The 7,062-nt window shown below is 61.1% G+C and overlaps 1 long non-coding RNA gene across 1 annotated transcript; it reads left to right on the top strand.

Moving 5' to 3' along the window:
- Positions 1-2,019: 2,019 nt before the first annotated feature.
- LOC122223771 lies at positions 2,020-3,403 on the top strand. Its single transcript, XR_006204468.1, has 3 exons — positions 2,020-2,148; positions 2,483-2,573; positions 2,852-3,403. It is a non-coding gene; the product is annotated as an uncharacterized LOC122223771 (long non-coding RNA).
- Positions 3,404-7,062: the final 3,659 nt, after the last annotated feature.

Raw genomic sequence — 7,062 nt, 5'->3', positions numbered from 1 at the left:
TCACGAACTGTGGGATCATGACCCAAGCTGAAGTCAGATGCTCAACCGACTGAGCCACCCAGGCGCCCTTGATAAGTGAATTTTAAAAGACTGAAGGACACAAGATCAAAATACATTCATCAGTGGGGAGGGTGCAGAGACATTTCTGATGGGAAAGAAGAAAGTTGTAACCACTTAGGAAAACCGCCATTACTTTGCAGCGAGCTGTCCCGCGTGATCCAGCCCTAGGGGTCTCCCTAGAAGAAAGGGCGCCGTGTGTCCCCACAAAGACTTGAATATGAACATTCACGACAGCTTGCTTCGTAATGGCCAAACACTGAAAACAACCCAAATGTCCATCAATGAGGGAGTGGATAAAGGACTTTTGGTGTGTGCATACACTTTCCGGCAAACGCACGAGGTATTGACACGCGCAATGACACGCGTGAATCTCAAGATATTGGTGCAGGGTGAAAGCATGCGGACAGGAGAACACGTGTAGGTATTTTATAAATTCCAATAAATGCCAACTAACGTCAGGAACAGAGCAGCTGGGAGGGAGATGAGACACGGAGAGGGGTGGGAGGAAAGCAGAAAGGACTGGTAGGAAGAAACAGGAAAATCCACAAGAAACGTTGGGGGGATTCACGCACTCATTCTCCTGCTTGTGGTGCTGGTTCCACAGACTTGCACGTGTGACAAAACTTAGCAAGTGCACACCTGACGTGCAGGATGTGACACGTCGATTTCCCCTCGAGAAAGCTGGCTTGAAGATATGACAAAAACAGGGGTAGCATGTTTAATTTAAAAATTCTGTGGTGGGGCGCCTGGGTGGCTCAGTTGATTAAGTGGCCGACTTTGGCTCAGGTCATGATCTCGCAGTTCGTGAGTTCGAGCCCCACGTCGGGCTCTGTGCTGACAGTTCAGAGCCTGGAGCCTGTTTCAGATTCTGTGTCTCCTCTCTGACCCTCCCCCGTTCATGCTCTGTCTCTCTCTGTCTCAAAAATAAATAAACGTTAAAAAATTCTGCAGTTGCAGTCTGGCTCTGGGCTCTCTTAAGGTTAAAAACCATCAAGCTTTGAACGGTTACCTTCTGTTATTAGGTGCAGATTTTTAAATTTTGCAAGAACGGATTGTCCAGGTGACTAGACCACAGGATTAATTCCATCACGGCGAAGACAACCAGACTTTCTCATCCAGCCAGGCCACTTCTGGGAGCCAGACCACGGGGTGTCCCAACAAGCCGGACACGCGGTCACCCTCCTCATGGCCCACATTCCTGCCCCGTCAGTCTCCGCAGGGCATCCCAGTTGTCCCTCATTACCTGCATCCTGACCACCACCCCCACCCCACCCCGCACCTGACTGGACCCGCACTCCCCTCCCAGACTCCAGAGCCTTCTGGGACTGGGATGGGCACGGGGTCCCCTCACATCCTCCCCCACGGCCCCAGAAGGCAGCCTCGTGGTGCTCCTGGCAGGTTACAGGTCCTCAATAAATATTTGATGACTAAACCATGGACAAGTGGTGACCTTCCCGGATGTAGAGTTGAGTGTGTGCAAACACTGTCTTACTTGTGAGCTAATTTCCGTAGCGTGGACCTCTAGGACGCAGAAACCGCGTCTCCACCTTCGCGTCCCCAGAGCTGGCACGCTGTCGTGTGTGGGGGACACGGACGCCAAGCCCAGAATCCCGAGAAAGTGCCGGAGTCTGGGCTTGGCACTGAATGTAGACACAGCGGCCTCCCCCACATGCGCTCATCCAGCGTTTTCCTCCCGAGGGCCTGGCTCCTTGAATTAACTTGTCGACGTCCGCGTCGTCTGGGCTTTCCCCCGCAGCGTGTACAGTCATTCAGAGAACGTTTCACTGTGTTGCGAATGGGAGCAAAGGTCTTTTTAAACAGAAGGTTATTTTACTTGGGTGTTTACTGGAGATTCCCAGCTTAAAATTAAACAGCTGGGGATTCTCCACGGAGCCTGTGGGGTTTCCATGGCAACGTGGCCTTAGAAAGGCAGCGAGGGACAAGCCGCTCCGGATCCCTCGGGCTCTGGCACTCGGTGGCCCCAGCAGGCTGGCTGGCGGGCAGGGAGAGGGGGCCGAGAGCCCAGACATTGGCGTTTTCTTTGGGCCTGGACAAGTCGGGCCCCTGCCCCAGAGCCCTGTTTCCCGAGTGAGTTAAGAGCCGTCTGTCCACCAGCCCTGGTCAGAGCCACGCGTGCGTGTAGACGCGATGCTGGCCTTCAGGGGGCAACGGCGCCTTCCTCTGGGAATAATCCCGCCCTCACAGTGGCATAGACGGCCGTCGGTGGGGACCTTTTGTACACCGGGCACTGGTCCGCTCTGTTCCCAACAACACCCGGGAGTGGATATTACGATCCCGCGTGCAGAGCCATGACCTGGGGCTGGGGTGGGCGCTCCTGTGAATGCCTCAGTTTTCTCCCGCGTAGTTAGAGGGCAGAATAATCATGCCACTTGAATTAAAAACCCACCTATTATTTCATAAGTTAAATAAAGAAATCCTCAGCGGATTTGGAGGTGCTGAGGACCATCCAGGGAACAGCGGGACTGGGATCCACGTACCCACGGCCGTGGCAGGTGCGGGATCCCCTGGGAGGTCCTGGGCAGGGACATGGGGACATCAGGAGGCCCCCGTGTGATGACAGGGGACAGCCTGGAGGGATCGCGCACCTGGGAGGAAGGAAGGGGCTCCCTGTCGTCCGGCTGGGGACCTACTAATGAGTGGACCTCAAATTGCCCACGGGGCTCGTGAAGCCCAGCCGGGAGGCGACACCGCTGGGCCGCGTGGGTCGGCGCGGGCGGTGCCGAGTCCCCTTGAGCGGTTTCCCTTCGGCGAGTGTGCCCTCTCCCCGCAGAGCCGGACCCCAAAACGGGACCAGGAGTGACACGGTGCTGGTACGAATAGAGGCCGTGGAGCACAGGCTCGTTTCCTCGGTTCTGCGATTAATCTCAAAGTTCGGAAGGTTCGAGTGCGGTTCTCATCGAGCTGGAAGAGCTGTCCCTGTTCCGGTCTCCGCTCTGGCTGGACAGCAGTGCTACAGGTTCCCTGAGACGCAGGTGGTCCTCCCGCAGACGCCCGTCATCCCCACCCAGCGCTGGGTCCTGCACGGTGACGCGCTCGCTTGAAATCGGCCCGCACAGGGTGGGGGCGCCTCGCCCGCCTCGTGAACGCCCCGCTTGTGGGGACAGGGTGGGCGCAGGGAGGGTCCACGGAGTGGGGGGACGTAACACTGGCCCCGATGTTTGGCGCCCCGCAGACCTGGGTGCGCGTGCCGCGACCCCGCGGCCTGTGCGTCCGCGCCCACGGTCAGCATCAGCCTGTGTTCCATCCCTTGTCTGGTCTGACAACGATGTTGTTTTTGGGTGCAGTTATGACCCACGTTTCATTAAATGGAAGGTAAAATGTGCTCGTTTCACAATCTTTAGTTTTATTCTTAAAGGTAAGATGTAACCCGCGGGCCCATAAGCCACAGCCCTTGGGCCAGGCCCGCCCACAGCCCGTTTGGGGACAGAAACCTCTCCCGGGACGTGACTGAGCACGCTCAGCTGTGTGTGTTCCACACGTGTTTCCGTGTTCGGTGCGGACGTACAGGCCACAGGGGCCCCGTGGACGGTCCCCGTCCCCGAGGGCGGTGGCCTGTCCCCAAGGGTGGGCAGGAGAGTGCTTCACGCCCACAGAACACGGGGACGGGGAGGATCTCACTCCCGTGACGGCGTTATGTTACCTACACACCATCTTGCTCGCTCTCTCCCTGGCTGGTTTGGGAAGAAGTGGCCACGTCGGGAGAGGGCCCGTGGACAGGCCACGTGGCTGGACACGGGGGGGGGGGGCGGGGGCGGCCTGGGGAACTGCAGCCGTGCCCGGACGCCAGCCCCTCGAAGCCGTGAGGTCCCCTGTGTGTGCTGTTCCGAACCTCTAACTCTGTGCTGACTTGTTTTCTAGCAGCGGGAAGGAACGCGCCCCCCAGCAGCGAGCCATGTCTGGCCCGCAGACACGGCCGGACACAGCGGTCAGAATCTGCGTCCCCACAGGGAAAAGCCTGCCAGAGGCCTGGGCCCGTGCACGTCCCTTTCAGACCCGCTCGCTTCGCTCCCGGGCCTGGGGGCCCCGACGTCCGCCCTGGGTTCGGTTCTGGGGAGGCCCGGGGGCCCCCGCCGGCATTCGGAGACCATGGGTCTGGACGTGGTGCAGGGAGGGTGCCGATTTCAGCTCCCACACTTCCTTGGGGTTGACCGACTGGCCGGCTGATTACATTGTTGTGTCACTATATTGCCAGCCGGGTCCGCAGGCCGCGTGCACGAGAGCCGTGGCCGCCCCGCCGCACGTCGCCGCCCGCTCATATTGGAGCCGAGCGGAGTAATTAGGCCCGGCCGGTGGGGGCCCGCGTCCGACGGCTGTTAGGTGACCAGTGAAATGTGAAGGGCGGCCTCAGAGCTGGCGACTCTGATCAGAACTGATAACTCTCATTCCCGCAACGAGGGGAAATAGCTTCGCTTTATGTCTCTGGCCGCCTGCCAGTAGCCGTGCTGCCCGGGACGCATATTTCATTCGCGGAACTGCCCAAGTGTGGCCCCGCGAGGCTCCGCGTCTGCCCGGCCCCTCGGGGCACCGTCACGGCCGAGCCCCGGCCGGCCGCTCTCCGGGCGCGTCTCTTGTCACACGCGCTTTGTAAGTGAGGCCGAACGGCTTATTTTCTTTTGTCTGATATGTCTTATTTCCCCCCCGAATGTTCCATCTCAGTCGAAATCGAGGATGTAAATCTGCAGGTACCCCGGCTGCTTGCTTCCCGTGTCACTTTCCCCAGAAGCCCCGACTCCTGGCCGCGTCCACCAGCACCCCTAAGGCGGGACAGAGCCGCTGCCCCCCGCTGGCAGCCCGGGTCTCGCAGGGGGACGTGAACCTGACCCCGTGCCCGAGGCGTCGGCGCTGCCGTCTGCCTTGGCCTGACCCGACGTCAGCGGACTCCTCCCCAACCCGGGCTGGGCCGGGCCGGCGCCCGAGTCCGAGCAGGACAGAAACGGGGGACCGTCTGTGACCAGGGTGCGTGCGAGGCCCGCTGACCGCCTCCCCGCCCGGCTCCCATGCTGCCTCCCTCACGAGTGTCTGTCTCTCCCTGTTTCTGTTTCGGAGACGCTTGCAGATTCTGGCCGGGGCGTTCCCCCCTTCGCCGCTGCCTTTGTGCACAAATTCTCTCGTCATCGACCCAATCTGGCGGGAGCAGGCGGCGTCTGAGGGGACGCTGGAGTTTGGGTCAGGTGTCAGTGGAGCAGGGTGGTCCCAGAGACGGGTGCGGGCGGCCCGCTGGCCCCGGGCTTTGCCGGCCTTCCCCTCGAGCTCCGTGGGGCACCAGTGAGCCCGCGGCCATCGATGGGGACTCAGCTGTTTGTTTCCCTAATGGGCGGTCGGGACGCCTCCGTCAACCCCGCTCGGTCCACGGGTTCTGACTGGAAACACAGAGGCCGACGGGCCCGTTTGGGAAGAACTTGCATCCGCATCCCGGTGACGGAGACCAACGGTGGCCAGTTGTGTCCGTGACTGACTTACCGACTCCTGCTTCCCATCGAACAGTCACGTGCACGCGGGTGATAGCAGGCATTCTGGGAGAGGCTCGGAACAGAACAGCAGTTTGAAGCCTCAGGTCGCTCTCGAGAGGCAGTGCGGATCCCTGACGACACGGCCACGCCCCTACCTCCAGGTGACCTGGAACAGCCCGAGGCCTGACCTGCTCAGTCCCCGACCCAGCGGGGCCCCGTGGCCAAGGACACGCCCGGGGCTCTCTCTTCTCCTCCCGGAGACGATGCAGGGTCCGAGCTTTCCCATAAGCAGAGCCCTGCCCCTGCGGGTGTCCTCGCCGTCAGCTGTCGACACGGTGCCTCCCAGCCGCAGGGGTGACCATCCTGCTTGTCACAGCCTGTCCTCTGCTGTCCTCGGGTGACAGCACGTGTCCTTCCCAGGCTGTGTGGCGGGAACAACGCCTGGGGCCTTCCTCCCGAACCAGTAACCTCAGTGGCATCGTGGGGATGACACGGGACATGTCACAGTAGGGGCCTTCCCGCAAAGTCCTCGGCAGCTGGCAAAGCCGTCAGGTCAGGAAAACCAAGGAAAACCTGAGAAACGCAAGCAAAATCCTGAGGGGACGCAGTCGCGAGGACACGCTAATGCCCACGTGTCCTGGGGGCGGGGGGGGACATCAGGCCCCCCGGGCCCACGTGTCCCTGGGCGGAGGGACATCAGGCCAAGCCGGGAGGCCCAGGCGGAGTGGACCTGGAGACACAGGCAGGACGGAGGCTCCCGTCGTGAGGAACGCGGGCCTTGGCGAGCGGCCTGGCGGAGGGCACCCTGCTCTGTCTCGGCATCGTCTCTGCAGACCTAAGACGGTCCTAAAAGTTGTGGAAAGGTTCCTGAAAACAAGCATAAAATCCATGATACAAAGGTGCTGCCTCTGGGAGAGCAGGGTACAGCTGTGGGCGGACCGGGGACACCGGCAGAGGGGGGCCCGGTACAGCAGAACCTGTCCCCTCAGCCGGGACCCGAGTCCTAAATCCCAGTGTGGCAGGGCCACTCCCCTGCGGCTCCCGGGGACGGTCCTCCTTGCCCTTTCCAGCTCCGGTGGCCCGGGAGCCCCTGGAGCTCCTGGGCTGGTGGCCGCGTCATCCAGCCCCTCCTCGGGCTCACGTGGCTCCTCCCCGTGTCTGTCCACACCCTGTCTTCTTTGCCCGACTCAGGAGCCCTTTGGCCTCCAGCCCTGCCTCATCCTAACCCCGTTCCTCTGCACAGACCCCGCTTCCAGGGTTTGTAGGTGCGGGGTCAGGACGTGGGGGGTCACAGTTCACCCCCCCTACACCGACCACGTGTCAGGTATTGGCAGGCCTGGGCCCCGGGCCACACGGCCAGTAAGTCGAGGACAGAATGGGCTTCCTAGAAGCTCATGGGTTTCTATGAGCCACATTTGGGGTGGGATCCAAACACCTGTCCAGTAGGACAGAGCCGGCTCCTGACCGGATGCACCCATCAGTCTGTTCCCATCCGGGCTGGGCCCTCAGCCTTGCCAGCTTCCCTGGGCGG

This window comes from Panthera leo, chromosome B4, assembly GCF_018350215.1.
Source record: "Panthera leo isolate Ple1 chromosome B4, P.leo_Ple1_pat1.1, whole genome shotgun sequence".
Lineage (NCBI taxonomy): Eukaryota > Metazoa > Chordata > Mammalia > Carnivora > Felidae > Panthera > Panthera leo.
This window is presented reverse-complemented; position numbering and strand designations above follow the sequence as displayed.